Source organism: Crocodylus porosus, unplaced genomic scaffold, assembly GCF_001723895.1.
Source record: "Crocodylus porosus isolate Cpor-Errol unplaced genomic scaffold, CroPor_comp1, whole genome shotgun sequence".
NCBI lineage: Eukaryota > Metazoa > Chordata > Crocodylia > Crocodylidae > Crocodylus > Crocodylus porosus.
In genome coordinates, this window is record NW_017728931.1 from 69,864,160 (window position 1) to 69,887,198 (window position 23,039).

Below are 23,039 nucleotides of genomic sequence, written 5' to 3' on the forward strand. Positions count from 1 at the left end.
TCTCCTGGCCGCATCGTTAGTACCCACATGGACAAGGACCATGGGGTAATAATCGGTGGGCTGGATGATGGACTGGAGCATCCCCTTCACATCCTGAATCTTCGCTCCGGGCAGGCAGTAGACCTCACGTGCTGAGGGATCCTGGCAACAGATGGGGCCCTCCGTACCTCTCAGGATGGAGTCACCAATCACGATGACGCGACGCTTCCTTACTGTTTCTGACTTCCTTACTGTTTCCTCTTTCCTTACTGTTGTCGGATGCTGGAGAATTAAGCCAGTGTGGGCAATAAATATGACCTCACAAATTCTTTGAAAAAAGTTATAGAGACATATTGTACAGAACCCTTCTGAAGCAAGAGCAAGAAAATATCATACCTTTCACACACAATTTACATTATGCAGTAAAAAATAAACGTGGCCAAGCATGTTAGGCCTCCTGGGACAGGTATGCACCTAAGTATCTGGATCTAGAAAAAGAACCTCCCCTATGTTGCCACGGGGATGCCCAATCTCCAGGCATGTGTGCCACAAGTAGTACAGGCAAGATCTGTTTACAATATGGCAGACTGGAGAGGGAGCAGGCAGCAAGAGTGGCAGATAAAACAGGAAGCAGAAAACAAAGAAGAAGATAGGGCAGGGGAAGGGAATTAAAGTGGCATTTGGAGAGGGCATGGGACTTCATTTGTGTCATGCCTGCCAAAAAGGCAGGTCCCTGTGGGTTTGCCAACCTTCAAAAGGGATCTGTCTATGCCAGTCCTAGACAAAAAAGCAAGATGACTGCCATGCCATAATTAATCTAACAGAAGCAAAATAAATGCTTAAAACTTTTCATACAAAGCAATTGAAAGGCTGAGGGTTAAGGAAACAATAAGAATGCAGAAATTATGGTAAAGAACAGTAATAATACATGGGTTAGCCAGACAGGTGCTCTTAAAATGGCATCTAAAATAAATAGCCAGTCATGTGTCTTGTTCAGGACAGCATTCAAGTTAATGAATTCCAAAATGGCTTACACTTACCTTGCATGTGCTCATATATATCTGAGTCAGAATGACAAATAATATAAACAGTAGCTAAGTATACCAATACATAGCATTAGATGGCATAGCTCTGAACAGGCATATGTTTGAGATCACAAACACATAATCTTTTAGGTGACTAAGGGTGTATATAACTTACTGAATTAGGCTTCACACTCCAAGAGATCCCTGTAGACTTTCTGAGGTATAAATAAATTACCTAGATTTTCTTTGACACTTTTAATAAAGGGTATGAAATTTTTCCAAATCTAATACTGAGATTTCGGGAGTTTCAGGATTTCCCCAATGCATTTCCTGATAACCTCTTGTAATGCTCAAGAATATCTAGTCTGAGTGTCTTCTAAAATCCTGATAACTTTTCTAAGATTTTTAACATAATAAATAAATAAATAATCTTACAGCCCTATTCTGCCATATGCAAAAATTTACAGGACAGAAGTCTACAAGTTTCAGTTTGTAGCATTGTCTACTTCCCATTCTTCCACTCCACAGTTTGGCCCTGTAACAGGGGGCCTCCTCGGGGCCAATCTCACTGGGGCCTGCCCATCTGTTTTTGGGCTAACCGCCCACCTTCTCACCCACCATGCTTTGATGATAATTAATTGATGTTGATTGAGCCAGAGACTGCCCATTTCTTGCCCCGATGCCAGGGGGCGCTATCTGCAGCGCCGTTCCTCCCCTACACTGCAGCCGAAGCCTTGCAGATGGCATCCAGATGTTATCCATATTACCAGCCCCACACTGGGCCCCATAAACCTACCAGTTGAGCCCCTCTTAGATCCCGCCATTCAGGAAGCCTGTCCTTCATTTCAGGCTGCATAGCTCCCTAAGCTGATCCCCCTTACAGGTGTGGCCCCCCCAGGACCTTTGGTTACTAGCCCCGGCCCACCTCCAGGCCGGTCGGAACCCCAGGCCCTCAGCTCTTGGGCATTCCTCGCCGTGGGCCCCTGGCCCTTCGACCCTTCCGGTCCTGGTCCCAGCACTGACCAGTCAGGGGATGCTCAGGCAGGTTCTTGACTTTATGGCCTCACATTCTCTCTCTGGGGTCCATCTTCCAGACCCTACAAAAGGGATGACCCACCTGCTTGTGGGAGCTAGTGGTTAAGGCACCCCGACCCCCCTTTCACCAGGGTGGTAACTGGCCTGGCATTTCCTGGGGGCTACCATGTCACTGAGAGCCCCACCAGGCCACCCACTCCCGGCAGGGTGCAGTTTTAGGTCATGCCCAGGACCAGGAGCCTCCCCTACAGCTACTCCCTTAACCCCAGATGATACCAGCAGCCCTGCAGCCAAGCAATGTTGTTGCTTCCCTCCCAGCAGCAAAATGCCCTGCTTATATGGGCACCCCTGAATCTAAAATGGCTGCTTTAATCAGGCACCTGTTGGCTGCTGTCTCAGGCCCTTAAAGTGGCAGGCACAAACAGTGTCCTGCCACAGGCCCTCAACCCCACACTTCTTTAACCCCAGTGGAGAAGGTAGGTAATCTGCAGAAGGTAAAGGACTTACACATATGCTGTGTGACCTCTGGCTCTCTCTGCAGAAGCCATGCCTTCAGGATTTTATTCAAATGCTGATATCTCCAGAACTTCCCTTCTGTTTCCCCAACATGAAGACAAATGCAAATACACAGCCCGAGTAGGTAATTAACTTGCAACCGCTCCCTTTTTAAGTCTGTAAAGGGAATCCAAGAGTCTAGCTTGCTTCCTAGCCCCACTCCTAGGTCCATGCACTCTGTGAAGCCTTGGTAAGACATTTAAAAGTTTAAGGAAAGAGGAAACATGTAGAGCCTGTATTTCCTAATTACACAGATCCAAGAGTCTCTTCCATGTACAGACATAAAGGAAAATATAGAGGCCATGTTACTTCTTTAAACATCCTAGCCACATATTTTATATTTTTTTCATTACCAATTATTAAAATCATATTTTGTAAAGAGACATCTTTCAAATATTGTTTGAAACAGCTAAACTAGAATTGTGTATGATTTCTCTTTACATCTCTGGTGACATTACTAAAGAAATCAGACAAATCATCCATCTCATTTTATATTATATTGTGTAAACAGCACCCCAAGCTTCCTATAGTAATATTACTATTGTTATGCATCTACAATATCATGACTGGCAGCTCTACACATATGACAAAACCTTTTGAGCTGAAAAATACTGATTGATCCAACATGAAAATGTTAGTTGGAAAAGATTTATTTTAAAATACTTTTAGAAAGATCTTTTTAATGTCCTGTTTCAATATTTTCAAAATAACATTTCATTTTTTATTTGAAACAGCTTTCCATTTAGAAATGTAACTTAATTTATACTAAAAATATTTCTAAACTAAATAAAAGGTAAAAAGCTAAATAAAACAATTCAGTCTGTATAAACTTTTCTGTTTTCTTTCCTCTGGGAGGGGTCATTTTGTAGAAGTTTTTGAAATCTCAACTTTACTTCCCCATTCAGGGTGAAAAAAGTTATCAAATCCTGAAAATTGTCACGGGACAAGAAAAATATTTTCTACCAACTGCTAATAAGGCGTTTGTCTGAAACAGATTTCAGTTAGACTTGTAATCTCACTTGAAAAAACATAGGACACTCCCTTTGGCATGCCAGCTATAGTTTTATTTATTTTTATTTAGTCTCATCATTATTTTAGCATGCTCAGAATTATACCAGTGCTAGAACATCCATACCCATCTTCAGAAGTTGCTCCAAAATGCTCTCATTTCTTTTGGAAATAACAACTGTGTATAGGAAAGCACACAAAATTATAGATTACAACAGGATTATGTTAAATCCTCTGAAATAAGGAATATTTTTAAACCACGATGGTTCTCATAGACCTCTAAAACTTTAAAATATGTCTACTGTTATTTTGATATATAAACATGAGTAAGAAGAGCAGCTTTTAGAACAGCTTTGAAGGATACATGGGCACTGTTTTAATGTGATGTCCCTGCTTATGGACTAGGATTTCATATTTCTAATATAATTATTATTTCATGCACTGACTTTGCATGTGTTTCTGCAAATCCATTTTTTGTTGAATATTTACTAGTCTGAAACAATCCTCTAGCAAAATTGGCTCTCCAGAAGAGGCATTAGAATAGGAGTAAGCCCATGTCAAATTAAAAGCAAGTAACTTTAATTGAACTCACTTAATTCTGGCAAACCTGGAGAGAGATTTAAAAAAGAAAAAGAAAGCTAGCACACCAGGCAGATTCTGTTAATCTCATATAGTATTAATCATGGCTCCTGTAATGAGAAAATCCTGTTAGTTATTACATTTAAAATGATATGCAATAACACTGAAAAGAGCCTATTTTAGTACTTATTTTATTTTCTGAGTTTTTAATGGAACAACTGGATTCAACACAATGAGACATATAACATTCATTTTTATATACATTAGTGTATTGAATTAAGAGACAATATTTGTATGGATGTGCATACAATGGACAAGGACAGTCATGTTTTTCTATTCATTTCTAAACTGGTAAGTTTCCTTCCATTACAACCCTGTTAATCAAACAAAACTTCCACAATGAGAAACATTTTATAAACTGAAAATTTCCTGCTCTATAATAGCGATGGGCTTTGGCTGGCATGCCACCCTCCCCAAGTGCCACTCCAATACCTATCTTACCCAATCTGTACTCTGCTTTCTGCTCCCTACCCTGTATCCTTGCAGCTATGCTTTCTGCTTCGTGTCCTGTGCTCTCTGCTTGAACTGATCTGATCCTTTGCTTTCTGCCCCCTGCCCAATCTGCCACTGTGCTCCCTGTCCCCCTCCCCAGCCTTGTGCACAGAGGCTGCCCATGCATGTAACCTGTGCTGCAAGCTAGCCACCCCTGCTCTGTTAAAACTGGATGAGTAACCAGGCAAGGTCATATGCGTCTTTTGTTCTAGACCATCTCTCACAGAAGTCAGCTGTTGAACAATAGCTAATTAAAATGTTGTCTGTTCATAGGAGGCCACAAGCAGACATTCAGTTTATCCTGGGAGAGTTTCTACTATACCAGGAGAAATCATGAACGTACAGATGTACAATCCCTCATACTGTTGCAGGGAGACACAGGATGACTCTGAGCAGCCTGGGTCAGGCAATTAGGGCTGCCATTCTGGCTCTGAGCATGCCCAGCAAGCCTATAGAGCAATCTATGTCCACAGGGGCTCCCTGGCTCCACAGCATCAGCACTGCAAGCGCTCTGCTCTTTAGGAACTCCAGATTTGAATGTCTGTTCAGGCATCTCCAGCTAAGTTTTTTTTACCAGGAAAACAGCCTGGAGAATTTCACCCAGATCGTTTGAATACAGCCTTACCTAGGGATCTCTGCAAGATGCCAAGGACTGTCAACTCCCTGGCTATTAGCACCATACTAAGGCAATGCCTCAGTCAAGTCCTGAAGCACATACTTAATTTTAATCAACTGCTTAAGGTTCAATGAAATCAGTTGAATCCATATACCATTAACTGCCTAAGTGATGCCTTCCCATGAACAGCTAAGAGACCTAGTAGCACAATCATTCAAGGGTCAGGCATATTTTGGTTTCTAGCATCATGGAGCACAGTGGCTGAAGATCAGTAAGTTCTGCTGGCTACACCTTTGGGAAAGTATGACAAGGAAAAGTACCACCTTTCTCTCTCTCAGTAATATTGGACAGCTTACTAGACCAAAAGACTTAATAGTTTCAGAAAACATTGTTTAGGCATTGGCCCTTCTTCCTCTCTATAGTACACACAGACAAGTAAGATATACAGTTGACCCATGTATTTCAAGCATTGTTACAGAGGAAAAAAAAGAAAAGAAAAAGACAGAAAGCAAAGAGGAATTGTGTAGCTGTGATGTTTTGTTTGGATATAATTGCCCAGTCATTCTTTGTTATTTTTTTCCTTCTTTCTTTTGTGCAGGCAAAAACAAACTCATTGAGCAGACAGTCTGAGAGTTGTGGCTCCTGTTTAAGTTGTAAGAAATGCTTTGTGGTTGTCTCACTGAGCACAGTCACTAGAATGAAATGGGAAAATCTCATTCAATAAATGTGTTTCCAGTGGCTTTGATGTTTTTATATAATTTATCTGTCTTGCACACAGGACTTTAAGAAGGCTTTCATCTTTTTTTTATTTCGTATTATTTTTGGTGATGATAGGCTTTTGACTAGAGGACGTTTATGAATGGGGATCTTTTAATGCCACTTTAAATTAAGATTCCAAAAATATGAATTTAATTTAGATTTAATATGATACTTTTTATTGGATGGCACATTCAATAAATACCAGCTGATTATTAAAAACAAATTCAGTGTAATGGATACCTATATATTATGTTACTAGAAAACCTCAATAAAAAGGATTTTACTAACCAACTGGTCTTTTAGTGGTGTATAAAACCAACTGTTGTATTAAATCTACTTCTTTATACTGAATTTGATGAATGTGAACTGCTCTGTAGTGCTCCTCATTGGGATGATTAGTTCATATTGGGTCAAATCAACAGGGCTTTTAGGAAACCAAGCAAGAATGGAATATAATGGCTGAAGATAAGTTATCACAAACTAAACACTTCAGTGCTGTTAGGAAAGTATACCAAATATCCTGTGAAGTTTCTGTCTCCAGTGAAGTAAAAACAGTGTTTTCCTAGGCAAGGTCAGTAGCAACCAAGAAAAGAACTATTACCACTCAGAAAAGTTCTCATTTTTCCAGACAGGAGGCAGGCACAGGGAGTTTGGAGGAAAGGCTGCTTATAATGGACATAAGCACTTGTAGCTGTGCAAGATGTCTGCTCCGACACACTGTAATTACAGCGTGTCAGAGCAGACTCGACTGAGTCTGCTGAAGCATATTAATAGCATGCTCCAACAGCCTTGGCATCTCATGTGTTCAGTGTCCCTATGCTTCAAAATGGTGGCAGGGGGCTTTAGCTAAAGCTCATCAAATGAGTTTTAGTTAAAGGTCCTCCACTGCCATTTTGAAGTACAGGACACTGAATATACATGACGCTGCAGGCACTTTAATTAAAGTGAGTCCCAAGAGCCACTCTAATTAAAGGACCCCCCTTCCCACCCCGGATCACATGTAAAGACAACCTATATGTGGTGTCTGAAGAACTTAGATCTACCTCAGCTAACATCCACTGATACATAGACATTTTTGTAGGTTATTTGTTGCTTTAAAATCTTTTTGTTCTATAACATTTTCTTTTAACTGTTTAAATTAAGTAATATTTTGGTGTAGCACTAGTCAGATTCTCAAAGGAAATAACTGTAGATAGCCAAATACAATTGGATCTTCTGGGCAATCAAGGCGTTTGATAGAGGGAGACCAAAACATAGAAAAAGGTAGAGTTTGCCCTGGAATTGGGACACTTAAAAAAATGGTAACAGATATTTAAATGTTCTATACCTTCGGTTGAGGAGCCTTGATAACTGCATGTCTAATAGCCACTTACAGTATTTAAAAGCAACAGGTATCTTTTATATTTAATTATGTTGTCTATTTATTGAGCTTGTTTTAAAACACTGACATTACAAACACAATTCCTAAATAAAAAGGCCTTGGAATTGTGTTAATATTGAGTATATAAAAGTAACAAGACAAATCATTATAGAGGTTTTGCAATTATACCAAACGTAAGCATTAGAAACCTAAACACAGAATTCAGGTTCAAACTGAAAGAAATTAAATCGTATTAAATATGCACAGTAAATTCCAGTCTGTTATGACACACGTGGTCTGTGCATAAATCTTTGTAATCTTGGATTAAACAGATTCTTTAAAGACCTATTTTTTCCTAGTTTTAGCAGGATCAGGTAGCAATTTTGAAAGACAGTATTTTTTCCTAAGGACAGGCCATGCATTGCAACTTCACCTCATTGAGATCAATAAGGCGGCAAATCCCGTTTTGAAACAGGATATCCCTTGGTAAATGTTATTTAAGTACAACATTTTTCATCACCATCCACTGAAGGAGAAATTTTCAGTTATAGAGAATGGTGCAAATATTACAATTACTTTCATTATTTTCTACAAATAGCATTAATTCATAAGATTTCAGCAAGTGTTAGCAGTATTGGAGTGTTTCAAAGTGCCACAGAATGCTACCCCCCCCGCCCCCCGCAAGGAAGCTGCTACTGAAGTCCATCGAGTCTTAGTAGTTAAGGAAAAGGCAGAAGTAAGGTATATTGTCCCAGCATGGTCAGATAACACAGGGATCATGTGAGAGCCAAAATCACTATATTTCTCAAATAAACTAGAATTAAGACAGTACAGGGATTTAAAGTTAAAATCAGTGTTCATGTATGTAATGGCATAATGGTTATCCTTAAAACGGGAATTAGAAACCTGGAAAATTCAGAGTTAAATTTTGTAACATATGGAGAAAGGAGACCTCCCGGTCACTGTATCAACTAATAAAATGAATTATCCAGGTAATTAATAACAAGATTTCACTGTATTTCACAATCTCACATAATTGGCTTCATTTTCAGTAAAAAGTTCACACCATCAGTTCATTAATTTTAGTTGCTAAACTTGTTCTCATTAAAGCAAACTCTTCTACCTAATCAGAAGAAATGCTCATCTGTTTAAAGCAAAGTACTACTTGCTGTGTTTCAGAGCCCAAATATTTGTAGAAAAACAACATTAACAACAGCTGAAAAGCATGTGTTAATTTTTTTTTATGGGTGTGCAGTCTGGAATATCTGACTTCAGTGTGTATGTTAAAGCTTCAAAATACCCTTCCAGTCAGCAAGAGCAAATAACTAATCTATTAAAAAAGGTCTCTGATCAGCCAATGAAAAACACAGTGATGAAAACCTGATTCAGCAAGGTACTTGTGTTACATTAGGCACAGGAGTCATTACTCCCTTGCTCATCCTTATGCCTGTATTTAAGCATCTTGTCAAGTTGGGACCTAAGAGAATATAGCAGAAAGAAATGAAAAACACAACAAATAACAATACCAAATCCTGCCTGAAGATTACTGCATATACGTACTTTTTCTGATTTCAGATCTAGGCCTAGACCCTTTATATTCAAAATAATTCTAATATTATTATTAGCCTGTATCCAGGACTAGTTTAAGCATGCTAAAGATATGCAGAAGCAAAAAACCCTATGTTGCTAGCAGAGCAACATCATGTGACAGAAAGTAGCACGTAAAATGACTCATTGGAGGGCCTAAAATACTGTCCCAAACCCCTGTGTGTTTCACCACAGCTCGATATGTGTGTGCGCATCACACCAATGAAATGAAAAATTATGAAAACCAATGTACCTGGAAAGCTTCTGGTCAACCAGCACTAAATTATTCAGCCCAAGATTTCTTTTCAGTTGTGATTCATTGACTCAATTCTTAGTACTCAGTGGCCTTCAAAACAGACTAACCTTTCCAGTTGTAAGGTTTGATGATTTACTATTAACACACTATCCTACAAGAGGAAACACACCTTACTTCTAAAAAGGTAGGTCAAGAGACGTTGAAAAATTTCTTAGTATTTTCCAAACTACATTATCAATCAAAAGTGAATATAAAAAAACAACCTACCCTAAGTTGCCTATTGTGAAAAATAGAAATCCTAGTCCATATAATTTATTTGAAAGTAGCAAGTCAGTCTGAGACTACTATAATGTATTACACAATTCAGTAGGAGTGGACTTTATTTTGCTTATTTGCTGAGTTAATAGTCTTTCCAGAAAATCCAATAATATATTCTTGGCAGATGTCTAATTAATATTCCAAGTTTTCAAACAGTTTTATGACTCACCAAGACCATGACATCTTTTCCATTAAAATGCCTACCCTCTTTGGTTTGTCAGAATCTCATGATTTATAAGTCATTTATTGAGACTTGTTGTCTTCCAGTTGCTTTTAATTTCATCATAGTATATCTTATTCTCACAGTCCCCAGAAATCCTGCTGCTCTAAGGCAAAAACATCCATAACAACTTCTGAGTAGTGGCTAGAATAAATATAATTTTAACGAACACACGGATGGCAGTGTTACCACAATCTATTTGTAACAAATGGATTCTGAAACCTCTTGACCCTGTTAAGGCAATTATGTTGTTTGATGGAGTCTCTAGTAGCTGCAGTCTGATTAGAGGGCTGATGATATTAGTGCTGACCATGGGTCTGTCAATATCTTCTTTTTTACTTGGAGTGTTTTTCTTTGTATGACTGGACTAGACTTTTAAAATCAGATGCCTTACAGCAATTTAAATCTGATTATAAAGTGTAAACTAAATGTTAGGGTTGCTAATGGCTTGCTAATGATTGGAGGTGGGGTTTCATTTGCTTGTTTAAATATTTTGAGGCAGAATTGGGAGGAAATGTTCTGACTCAAGCAGCAAAAGAATAAAGGTTGAGATGTGTGCTGAAATTAGGGTGAAGCAATAAACTCCAGAGCTGTTTAAGCTGCCCCCAGGCACAGCATCTATACATGTGCTGGGGACAGCAGCAATTTGAGCTTGGGTGGAGCAGCCCTGGGCTAGCAGGAGGCACCAGGGGCCACTGCCAGGCTCTGGGTAGCAGAGTCAGGCAGCAGAGGGACTGGTGGGGGCACAGGGGTGCTGACCCCGCAGAGCAGTGTGGCTAGGCAGCAGGCAGGAGTCTGGCCCCCACCCAGTCACAGTCTGTCTACACATGCATTTCAGTGCAGTAAATGACCCTGCCATAAGATAGTATTGTACTGGACAGTACTGTCTTTACAATGGAGTTAATTAGTTTACTGTGTCTTAATACCAGCGCATGTGTAGATCGTGAGGCTTTACTGTGGAGCTAATTAATCTACTCCACAGTAAAGCACATGTGTAAATGTGTTTTACTGCACCATGCTTTGTTTCTTTACATTAATAGTATATGTATATAAAACCAGGGAGAAGTACAATAAGTATACTATATATGGAAACTCTGGGGGAGATAGCTAAGTGTGGTTAGAAGTGCTCATTTTAGAAATCCGGGTCCCTGTAAGTCAGTTCATTGCTATTTGTTAAAATTGTCACTGTACGTCTACTGTACCAAAGAGCAGTGAAGACACAGCCCATGTTTTCAGGAGTTTTTAGTAAACCAGAGATGGATCCAGAAGACGTGCAGTGGCATAGCCACACATGACCCTGTCTGACCATGCTACAAGAGTAGCAGCTGGGGACTTAAGTCCTGAAGAAGGTAAGATTTCCCCTCTGTGCTCAAAGACATATCCCCTCCTTCTTCCTGCATACCCTCTCATTCCCAGTCTGCTGTCCCTAGGCTGAGGGGAGTTCCTGCCCTTTCCAGATAGCTTTCATGGGGCCAGGCACAGCTTGGGACCATGCAGCAGGGACAGAATCAGGTGAGTATGTCCGCCGTCTCCCCCCCACTCGCCCCATCACCCTGACCTCCTACCCCAAGAAGTTGAATGCCAGCCTGGGAGCAGGCACAGGGAGGAGGAACATGTGTCCTCCACTGCCACTCCAGGTATGCTCACCTCCCATGCAGCCTAGCTGGAGCAGAAAAAGAGCCCCCCTTTGCTCCTGGGGTAGCACAGACACTGACAGCAGCAAGCAGGGAGAGGGAGAATAAGAGGGAAGGGGCTGCAGTTGGGGGGGGGCATGGAAGGGGAGAGAAGGGGAAATTTTTACCTTCTTCAGGACTTAAGCCCTTGGCTGCTTCTCCTGTGTTTCATTCTACCTGCACCAGTGGGGAGATGGAGGGGAGGAGGCTAGGAGTGGAGGTGCAGCCACCCCTGCAGCACCAGTCACTGCAACTGCACCCCACCCCTGTTTGTAAAATCCTGGATCCATTTCTGCTGCAAACTTATCCTACTGGTTTTTGCATATGAGCATGTATAAGGCCACTCAGATCTATGTTAACCTGTGCCTAATAATTATGAAGCGGGTACACAGGAAATGCTCAAAATGCACACCTTCAAGTATCAACATGAGATAGTTCTACCCTTCCTTGGCATTACAGCACTCATGCATTTTCAATTGGATTACTACTTATATATATCTCACCTTTTGTTCCTTTAAATATATACAAAGTCAATCTACTAAAGAAAACTACTAAGAGACATTTGTTGATCTTTTTTTTGGATTCAGGGCAGGCAAATCCAAACCAAAGGTAGTAGTTACAGATTTCATAACAGTTAAAGTCTTGCGTGTAGAAGAATTCATGGTTACAATGAAATACAAATACTATGTTTCTTTGAACAAAAGAATAAAGTCAAGATCTCAATTTGTACATGGACAGATCTTTTTTATACATATCCATGGCTTTGCCTCAGAAAAACTTCGAATGTGAAAAATAGTTTGCATTAAATATGGGCATAAAATGTCAAGGTACAATTTTGGAGGCTAGTATTACAAATATGACTCTAACTTTCCAATTTATGACATGTGAAGAAACTAGCATATACGATGAGTGGTTTCTATCAGATTTTCTATTGTAAATCTGGATATACTGTAAAATTCTAACTTTCTGTCAGCATAGGAAAAACCAAGCTATCATTTATTGATTGAAAGGCAAGATTTCTGTTTCTAAAAACCTAAACCGTCTAGTTTGATGGAAGGCAGTAATTCTGAATGCACCATTGTAGACACTAATTTTCTGATGAATACTGATAAAGGCTTAAGGACAGACCTCTTCTATGTTATAAAAATATAGGACTGAGAAGGACTTTTTGGGTCATGAAGCCCAGCCCCACTGTTATTTCAAATAATCATGTCATATAATCCCTTTTATAAACTGATCAAGCTACATCTTTAACAACATAGGTTTTGTTTTTCCCCATTAATCCTTTTGGAAGGCTGTTGTAAAACCTTCACTAGTGGTTAGAAACCATCTTCTAATTTCCAGTTTACATATCTTTATGGATATTTTATACCCATTTATTTTTATGCCAACATTGTTCTTCAGCTTAAATAGTTCTTTTCCATCCCTGTTGTTTATCCTCATGGTGTGTTTATAAAAAGAATACATATTGCCTCCCAGCTTTCTTTTCCATAGGCTAAGCAAGAGAAGCTCTTCTTCCAACATATAACAAAAATTCTTTTTATTAATCTTAAAGTATAGGATCCAGCACTTTTTACTATGGAATGATATCCTAATTCTATTACTTCAGTCCTCCAGTTCTTTCTTTATGCTCTCAAGGTCAGACAGCTTTTTCCTGTATGCTATTCATCCACATTAATGATAATGCTTTCTACCTTTGTGGCTGTAGTAAGTTTGTGCCAGAACCCTCTACTTTTTTGCCAAGATCATTAAATAAGTCCTAAAACTGATCCTTGAAGAACTCCCCTGGTAACCTCCATCCAGCCCAACGCTTGTCCTTTCATCACCACCTGCTGTCATCTTCATTTCCAACAGTTTGTTACCTACCATAGGCTTTTTCTGTTAAGCTCCATCTTCTCCAGCTTAAGTAATAATTTCCTATTTGACAAGATGTTGGATGTTTGACTGAAGTCCCAATAGTTGAGATCTACTGCATTCCTTGTCTAGAGACCAGAAATATTATCAAAGACAGATAAAAAGTTCACCATGATCTACTTCTACTGGTGGCAAACTAATATTGAATTTTATCCCATTTCCATTTACCTTTAGGTCACGTTTATTAACTTCACTTTACCAGAAAAATCCTTCCTTACAAATAAGATACATCTGCCTAAACTTCTAAAGGATTCTGCCCATGGAAAAAGCAGGTCTTGTCTCCTTTCAAGAAATGCTGTTAAAATAAACCACACAAGGAAGGGATCCAGTTCATCTAATATATTGTAACTATTTATATAAATGTGTAAATTGAATCTTCTCAAAATGTACTAAACTCAGAATATACCTGGACTTGAAAAGTTCACAGAAACAAAAACAGCATGATCAAACAGCAGGACAAGTTTATTCACAGCTTCCCTGATAATGTGCCTTAGCCCCGACCAGAGAAGATCACATACAAGAGCAAACTTGTTCGGTCTATATTTGCTCTGTCCATGGACTCCTCACTGAGTTGGCCAACAAAACCTCCTGTTAATACCCATTTAAGTAGCATACCTATTTGTCTGTGCACTCTGAATGAGGCTGATACAAGCAAATATATTTCAGATATCCAGGCCATTTAACAGATATCAAAACAAGCTAACAAATGATAATATCTTTCTGTCACACCAAACTGAGTCATTCATATCAGAAAGGTACAGTTGAAAGTGGTCTGTGTAAATAAGATCAAATAAGTAATTTATTCCTACTGTCTTGCTACTGTATTTACCCAAATCCTAGATGACTTCAACTTTAAGATGATCCGCCCTGATAACTGGATTCTATGCATGGAAAATCATAAATAATGTTCCATGTATACAATCTAATTAGTAGAAGATCATTTGAAATTCATTCCCCTCCCCACCCCACAACTGCTGTGGCTGGGAAAGCAGAAGTGGGGACAGGAGCCAGACTCCTGCTGCTTGCTCCCTTGCCCCTTGTCCCATCATGCCTATACCAGTTGTCCCCTGTGCTTGCCCCGCTGCTGCCTGTGCCCTCCTGCCACATGTTCTCCGGCCACCTTTCCAAGTGTCTGTGCCTGATCCCCACACTCCTTGCCGCCCCTGCTTCCTGCTTGTCCCTGCCTGCCTCCCAACCCTGTGCCTCCCCCATCCTCTGCCCAAACCTGCAGCCTGCCTTCCCACTCCCTGCTCACCCCTCCCATTAACTTCTGCTACATCTCTGTTCCAAATCAGGGCACTCAGCCATCACCAGTGACTTAGCTTGGCACCAGCTCAGCCTAGCCCATCCATGGAGAAGCTGCAGCAGCTCCTGGCTGAGCCAAATCAGAGCTGAAGGGACCAAGACAGATGTTTACAGGTTAGAGGGCAGCTGGATGGGTTTCAGGCAGCAGGGGGGACCAGGATATGGGGGACGTAGGGGGTGGGAGAGCAGGCACAGGGGGTGGGAGGGGTAGGCAACGTGTTCCCCCTGCCACCTACTGCCTCCCCTGTTCTCCTCCTGTTGCATGTCCTTTACTGCACCAAAATGAGCCATTCCAGCCCCAGGGAGTCTGCAGCTCAGCTCTGACTTCAATCCTGAGCCCAGGGGAAAAGCCAGAGCTGGGCAGCCACCTGCACCAAGCCAGTACTTGACTCCTAAATTAGGGTTTTTCCCCCCTCATTAACTGGATTAGATAAATTTAGCAACTTATCTAATCAACTGATTCTAGTCCATTACACTTAAGCTACATACTCACCCAATTTTGAAAACTGTCCATTGATTTCAGTGAAATAACTGCTGTAAAAATATAGAATTGCAGGGTTCATCTACACATGAAATTAATGTGATGCAATAAACTCTGGAGCAGTTGCACTAGGAAACTTCTTCTGGGCACAGTGTCTACACATGAGCCCAGGGAAGCAGCAATTTGAGCCAGGGCAGAGCAAGCCTCAGGCTGGCTGGGCTGACCAGGAGCAATTTACATCCCCAGTCACCCTCTACAGGTGCATCCAAACATGCATGGACATTTGGTTCCCTGGTGACAAGTAACAGTGGTGCACCTTGAGCTGCTGCTTCTTGTCCCTGGGGAATGCCCATGCCATGCATGATCTGGCATGCAGCAAGTTGCCCCAGGTGGCATAGGGGAAGCTGTGGCCAGAACTGTGCTGGCACCAGCAGCCTTACCTGGGGTCCTGGGGACCTCCTGGAGCTGTAGCCACAGTGCTCCTGCCAGGCAGAGCCTGGCTGACAGCCACAGCATGGCTCTGAGTGGCCCAGCTCTGCTTTTTAGCGCTGCATGCTGCCTGTGTGTGCGCTCCTTCCGGGGTTTTTTTTTCAAATTTTTTTTTTTTTGGACCCCTGGAGATCCAGCAGTCAAAAGAAAAACTCAGGAAAAAAATGAAGCGGTGCACGCACAGGCAACATGCCCTTGCATCATGGAGAACTCTGGACTGTGCAGTATGTGGCACTGCAACCGTGTTTGCAGCACTACATACCACATGACCACCGCACTCATCTGGAAGCAGCCTACGTGTACATTTTGACGCAGTAAAGTACTTTGTCGTAAGATAGTACTGTCCCCGACAGTACTGTCCTATGACAGACTTAATTAGTTTACTGAATCCTAATACCATTGTACATGTAGACTGTGACACTTTACTGCCAAGCTAGTCAACTTTGTAGTAAAGCACACATGTAGATTCAGCCATAAAGAATTATTATGCAACCTGTATGTTATGGGAGACAGAATTGAAAGACAAATTACAAGATGATCATCTTATATTTTAACCCACATAAAACTAGTCGTCTTAGTTAATCACACCCTTACATTCACATTTAAAATGTTTTTTCCCCAAAACAAAATGTAAATCTAGCTTAATTCAACAGGTTACTCTTCTTTTTCCCTGTGATTCACTTGCTTTTCAAGACATTTTGTGATAATGTGCATGCAGAACACTGTGTTGTATTATGGTTTTAGAAGTACAGATGGAAACAGGAGTTAATGAGCTGTAGAAAACTGGAAAATAATTATTTTTTTAAAGATCCTGTGGCTATAAAAAACCTGGAAAATGAAACTGGGAGAATGTTTTTATCAAGAATCTTAACAGTATAATAGAATTTTGATCCTTTCAAGTAGATGTAAGATGAGTTACATTTACGTTGCTTGTTGGTAGGTTCTTAAAAGTATCTGGCAATAATTATGAGAGATACCTTGCTTTAACACTAGTGGCTTGGGTAGAATGACTAAGAAACCCCAAAATGCTTTTTCTGGTGACAACATCTGGTAATTAACCACAAAAATCCAGGTGGTGTGTTTGCAGCTGAAATGCGTGGCTTGACACCACGTGATTTTCAGGAGTTTAAGGATTTGGAAAATCTGAAGAACATTTATAAATAACATGCGTTATAGCCACAATTCAATAGAGTGCATTATTCAATGTGCACAGAATATTGCAAAGTAAAAGGGAGAGTGAGGGCAGAAGAAACATTCTGCGAGGTGAAATGAGCAAAAGCAGGAAAGAGAAACAAGTCTTTTTTAGGTTTATACCTGATTCTAAAGCTCATAGAGAAGACATATTTCCCCACTACACCTACTCTTTACTTTTACATAACATGCTAAAGGGACACCTACACAGCAAGGCACGATATTTCATTTACTATGAGCACACATGTCCCAAAGTTCTTCTTTTTCACAGGCAAGTTACACAAGAAACTAGGGATTAAATTGGGCCTGTTATGCTTTTGGAGACCTGTGAATGTGTTATGGGGAAGTAATTTGTTACAGCTCATAAAACAGAAGAGTGCGGATTCCTTCTCTCTGCAAAACCAGTCAGCTTTGACAATGGTTAAAACCATGGTTATGTTGACTTCCTTTGCCTCCCTTGACTTTTATCAGTTCTAAAGATAAAGCACCGCAAGACAACGAGGCCGGGGAATGCAGTTCTAGCCAGCTGTTACCTAACAAATGTAAAATTTTAATTTGAAGTGAATTCTCATTATCTGCTCCTCCTTTGCTGCCCAGCCACAATCTAATCCTCACTTAGCTATAAAACAAGAATTCAAGAATGACTGAGGAAAATAGAGTCACAAATTAGCCATAATTAGGCAAAACTCACAGTTCTTCTACCCATAAAAAAAGTTATAGTGTCCACATTAAAAATTGAAGGAACTTCAGCAATATATGTATTAGAGATCATCACATTTAAGCGAAAATAGCATAAGAGATATCCAGAACATTTATATGCATAATTCTCCTAGTATGTCCTATTATCAGCATATCATTATTTCTGTGCCATTCATTCATTTCTTTAGTTACCTGCTCCCCATCACCAATTAGATATCTCGAATGTTAATAGGCTTGTAGTGAATTACTTTTCCTACTGTCATAGAGGTCCTGTTGTATCTGTCATGTCCTGCATGTTTGCCTTTACATCTTGTACGCTGTATAGTACCTACACATCTGTTTGTTAAATTATTACACGCACACAATATTATCATTCTGACAAGAATTTGCACCTAATATGGGGGTGGTTCTGACTGTAGTCATAGCAGATATAAGAACAATAAACATGATGTTGTGTCTTCCCTGAAGTGTGCCTTAAAGTTCTACCTTCACCAAACAAAGTCATCCTTTTCATAGACTAATTAAGTATATCATCCCTTTAATAGACTAATTAAGCTCCGTATTAAAACTAGTTGAGTGGCTTTGGGTTTTTTTTGCGGGGGGGACTCTACCTTTTGTATTGGAAGATGTTTCTAACCCTCAGTCCTGAACTCCTGGTCCTTATTTCCAGAACTCATTATGCATTTTACATTAGTTTAAAAAACAAAAAGAAATAATTCTGGCATCAGGATTCAGGATGCAGGACTCTACTTCCCCAAAGGAGTGCCATAACCATGAGGCTACAGAGTCAGGCTTCCTCTTGCTTGCCATCCTTCTGGTCCCTTGATAAAGTAGCTAGATGCCAAAATTCAGTCAAACTGAATTGTATTCTTAGACAAAGCATCTAAATTTAAGGCATCCCAATGCCTAAGTTTAGGGATCCATTTTTACAGATGAAAAAAACATGGCACAAAGAGATGCAGTGACTTGTAAAAAATCACTTGGCTGTCTACTGGCCAAGTTGGGAATGGCTAAAAGAATATAAAAATAATATCTGACTTTGAGGAATTATACTATACTCATGCCAATAAAAATGCAGGGTATATTATATAGCTATCCTGATTTGTATATCATATAAAATGTAGTAAAATTACATGTAAAAAAAATAAGCTTCTCTTCTTTCTAAGGCATACTGACAGATGGATACCATCTTCCCATCCCACTTGTCACGATATATGCTACTACTACTAGAGTAATAATTTATTAATATAAGCCAGGCATAGATATCTCTGCTCAGGTGTACCCATACTTCTAAGGATAACCATGACAAATAAAACTCATCCTCTGCAATCAAGCTCTATACTGTGTTGCTATTATAAATGGGCACTTGGCATTTTGGCCAGCCACTATTTCTGCTGCTGTTTCCAAAACTCCCTTCCGTCATAACTTTTCTTTTGAAGCCCTATGCAGAGTTGTAGTGTCAAATTGCCTTCTCTTGAGAGATGTCAGTGGACTGCTTGTGGCAGATAAGAGAACAGAATATGATACAGTCAATATATTTTGTTTACAGAAATTTCCTTCTAGCGATCAATATCTAATAGAAAGATGGTTTCAATTCCCCTTTGACATAGAGTTTATGCTACATTGCCTATAATTCCCCCTCAACATGTTTTATTCTAATATATGCAGCTACTTTAGCAGGTATTTTAGGTCTTATGGTTGCGTTGCTCGGAAGTGCAAGGTATGCTTTCACATTAGGTTTCTATTTATCCCACCAAAAATATTTGCATATCAATATACTGTGTGTATCTGGTATCCAATACATCCAATACACTGTGTGTAAATCAAGGTCAGCAGCATACACTTGCTGAGTAAACATTTTGTATTGGCAAAGGAGGTTACAGACATGTTTTCCCCAACACTAGTTCTTTACAACATAGCCATGACATTGGGCGGCACATATTTCTCTGAGTAAATTTAATAACTGTAAATGTTAACATATGTTGGAAGTAAGATAAATAGCACTAATTAGAGAATCTTGCTTCATTTGCTTTAATTAGGTTTGAAAATGTAAGGCATGCAAGTAAATGTAGACGTTGAGTACACATACCCAAATTCATCTGTTTATCAAACAGATAGGCAATACATTCACAATCTGTGTAGCTTTGAAAACTATTCAGTATTCCATGTTAAAAAAGAAATAAAAATAAAAGGTGTTATTACTACTAGAAATTGTCCACCAAGAATGACGGGGGGCAGGGGAATGGAGCCCTGCGTCTGCCCCCCACCCCTCCTCTGGGCTCCTTCCCCCCTTCCACCCCCCGCTACTTGGGGTTCGGCCCTGCTCCCCACTCTCACGCTTCTCAGGCTTGGGCCAGCTCCTCAACGCCCACCGCTGCATCAGGTCTGGGTCCACTCCTCCCCTCCCCCGCCCCCACTGTGTCAGCCTGGGGCCCACTCCTCCACTCCCTACCCACCGCATTGGGCCCAGGCCCACTCCTCCCTTGCCCCCCCACCATCACATCAGGCCTGGAGCCCAGGGCTCAGGGCCATGCTTGGGGTCCGGACTCACTCCACCCGCCATTGCCACCACCTCCAAGGAGCAGGGTTGGGGTGGGGTGAGCTCAGTCCTCACCATCATGGCAGCACTCCACCACTGCCTCCTGACCAGAACACTCTTTGAGGACTCTGATTGGTTGTTTCAGACAGCATGTCCATGGCAATACCAGAAGCTATACCTGGATTTGCTAAGACTAATCATCAGACTATCTTTCATCTAGACTCAAAAGATTTAGTGAAGACAGAAGAAGTTATTTGTGTTGTGTCCAAATGTGGATTTATATGAAGAGACAAGGCTAAAGTTCAGAATTTTGGCTTCATTTCAAGATAAGACTGTAGTTTGGATTCAGTACACCCAAAATGTCACAAATGGTTCTAGCAAGATATCAGCCCGAGAGCACAGAAGGCACAAACTGAATGAAGATTAAATGAAAGAAATACTTTAAGCTCAAATAGCCTTGTAAGAAATGTCCATGATTCAAGGCAAGACAGGTTGCTTTCTTGAGATCATGGTCCCAGTTAAATGTAACTCAAAAAAATGTTCCCTTTCAGTTTTGCATGGGACCTCTAACCCAAAGCAATGATCCTGTTATGAAATCCATTCTTCTACTAAAACCACACAGGACCTTTCGTGGAAGGGGGTAGGGCAGCTTTGTTTTCTTTTTGGGAGGAAATCTGGAATGCAGCAAAGCTTACACCACAAAACAAAACAGAAAAAAGAGGAAGAAGGAGATTTTTCAAGGGCACAAATAAAAGTTGGGTGCTTAACATGGGCAATGTTATACAAATCTCTCCCAGAATGTTACTTAGTCTTGCTGCTAACTCTATTGTTATCATACTTGAAATATACTTATTGGCCTACAATAGAATTGTACAATAGAGTTGTATTGGCCTAAAGTAGAGTTCCCAGATGGGGAAATGTTTGGTTTCTACTTCCTGAATGATACAGAGAGAGCCCAATATCTGTGTATCACTTTGGCCACCGCTGAAAAGTCATCTCTGGGATGAACTGTCAGCCATTTAACAATGTAGAGAAGGGCTACAAAGAACACTTTATACATCTGAAACCTATTGAGGAATTTAGATAATCAGGATGTAATTAGCTATGCTGGGATTTGGACGCAGCATGAAGTTAACACCCTTCCTTTTGCTAAATCACCAGGAAGTTTTTAACAACTGCAAATAATCAGGATCATGATTATACACTTCAGCCAAAAAATGTCATCTCCAGCACCAGAGGGCATTATACAGGGATATTGTAAGAATTGTAATTCAGGGGGAAGAATGTTACCCATTAAAATGCCAAAAACATTTTTTCAGCCCTTAGCAGTATCCCATTAGTGTTAAGGGTATTTTGTACAAATGACATGACCCCTACCTGTGATGCTATAGCTGCCTTCTGTTAACACCCATTTTCCCAGGTAACTGAACACAAGGTAGAAACAGAACAGAATACATCTACATACAAATAGAAAGGTATCTAAACCTGTCGTCTTAAATTCAGAGTAAAAATATTTTGGTTCTCTTCACCTGATAAATGGATGGATTTTTGTATCTATTGATTATTTAGTATATTCAAAAACAAACTATCTTCCAAAACAGGTTCTTCCTTTGGAGGGGGAAAAATACTCTAGAGTTATCTGATCTCGGCAACGCTTCTTGTCAACCTTTTTGCAATAAGATCCAGTGGGGTAGATGCTGACCAAAGAATACTGATCAGGTTTCTATATAAGTAAAGTTCATGCTGCACTCCAGTTTTTGGAAGCTCATTGTCCAAACATTTTACTGAAGAACTAAGTGCCTTAGAAAAAACTTCTCCTACAGCAGGAACTATCAAAGGGCCTGTGGTAAAAGATAAGATTGCACTTTATTTTTCATGATGTGTTTTTGCAAGTACCAGCTCAGTAGATGTTATCAAGTAATTGCTCAATTTGTTCAGCTTCACTGTTCCCACAATCAGAACTCAAGGCTTAGTTTCTGCCCTTCTAATGTTAGAATAGTCTAGGCAGCAAGTGCATGTGGGTGGTGGTGTGAGATGGAGGAAGAATCTTTTTTGTGAGCTGTGTGTTGATATTTGAAAGGTGGATTCCAATAAAAATATTAGGCATCAAGGGTTGTATAGTTAGGCCTCTCATTTTTTCCTAAAGCGAAGAACAAAGGATGTTGAACACATGCTTCCTAAAAGCCACTTGCTGAATTGCTAACTATCTACATATGAACCAGCATTCACAGGAGCAATAACTTCCTCTGAGTCAGTACTGCATTGTGCAAATTCAGCAGCAGGAGTCCAGTGAGCCCAATTTGACCTTTGAGGCCTTGGATCCCCCGAGATACAACATGCAAAATTTAGATCAAAGTGAAAATGTAAAGTTTTATGGCTTTTCTCTTTGTTCAAAAAAATATTCTAATGGACCTGTTAGAAATATTATTAAAAATGCATTATCAATAGCAGATTTAGGAAAAAAAAAACACAGCTGCTACCCCTCCTTGTCTCCTTAATGGGAGAGGGAAGGGTGGGGGTTGGAAATTGAAGGGAAAAACCAATACTAAGGTATCACTCCCTCTCTGTCCTGCAAATTTACTATCTCTTTGTTACACTAAATCACACTTTCTTTCATGACCCCCACATTCCTAGGCTAAGATAAGAGCGAATGCCATTTCTGCCTTCAGGTTGAACCTTGAGTAACCTCGGACCCCATCTACGCACGCGTGATGGCCTAATGCATATTAAGCCTACCCGCCCCGCATACTTAAGTAGTTAATTATAATGCACATGGGACGTATGAAGCGACATGTTTACATATATGTTTGTATGAACCGGAAATGAGTTGTAAAAATTCCTTCTTCTGCACACGTGGTCAGGAGAGAGGGGATAAAAGCCTGCTAATGATTGGGCTCGG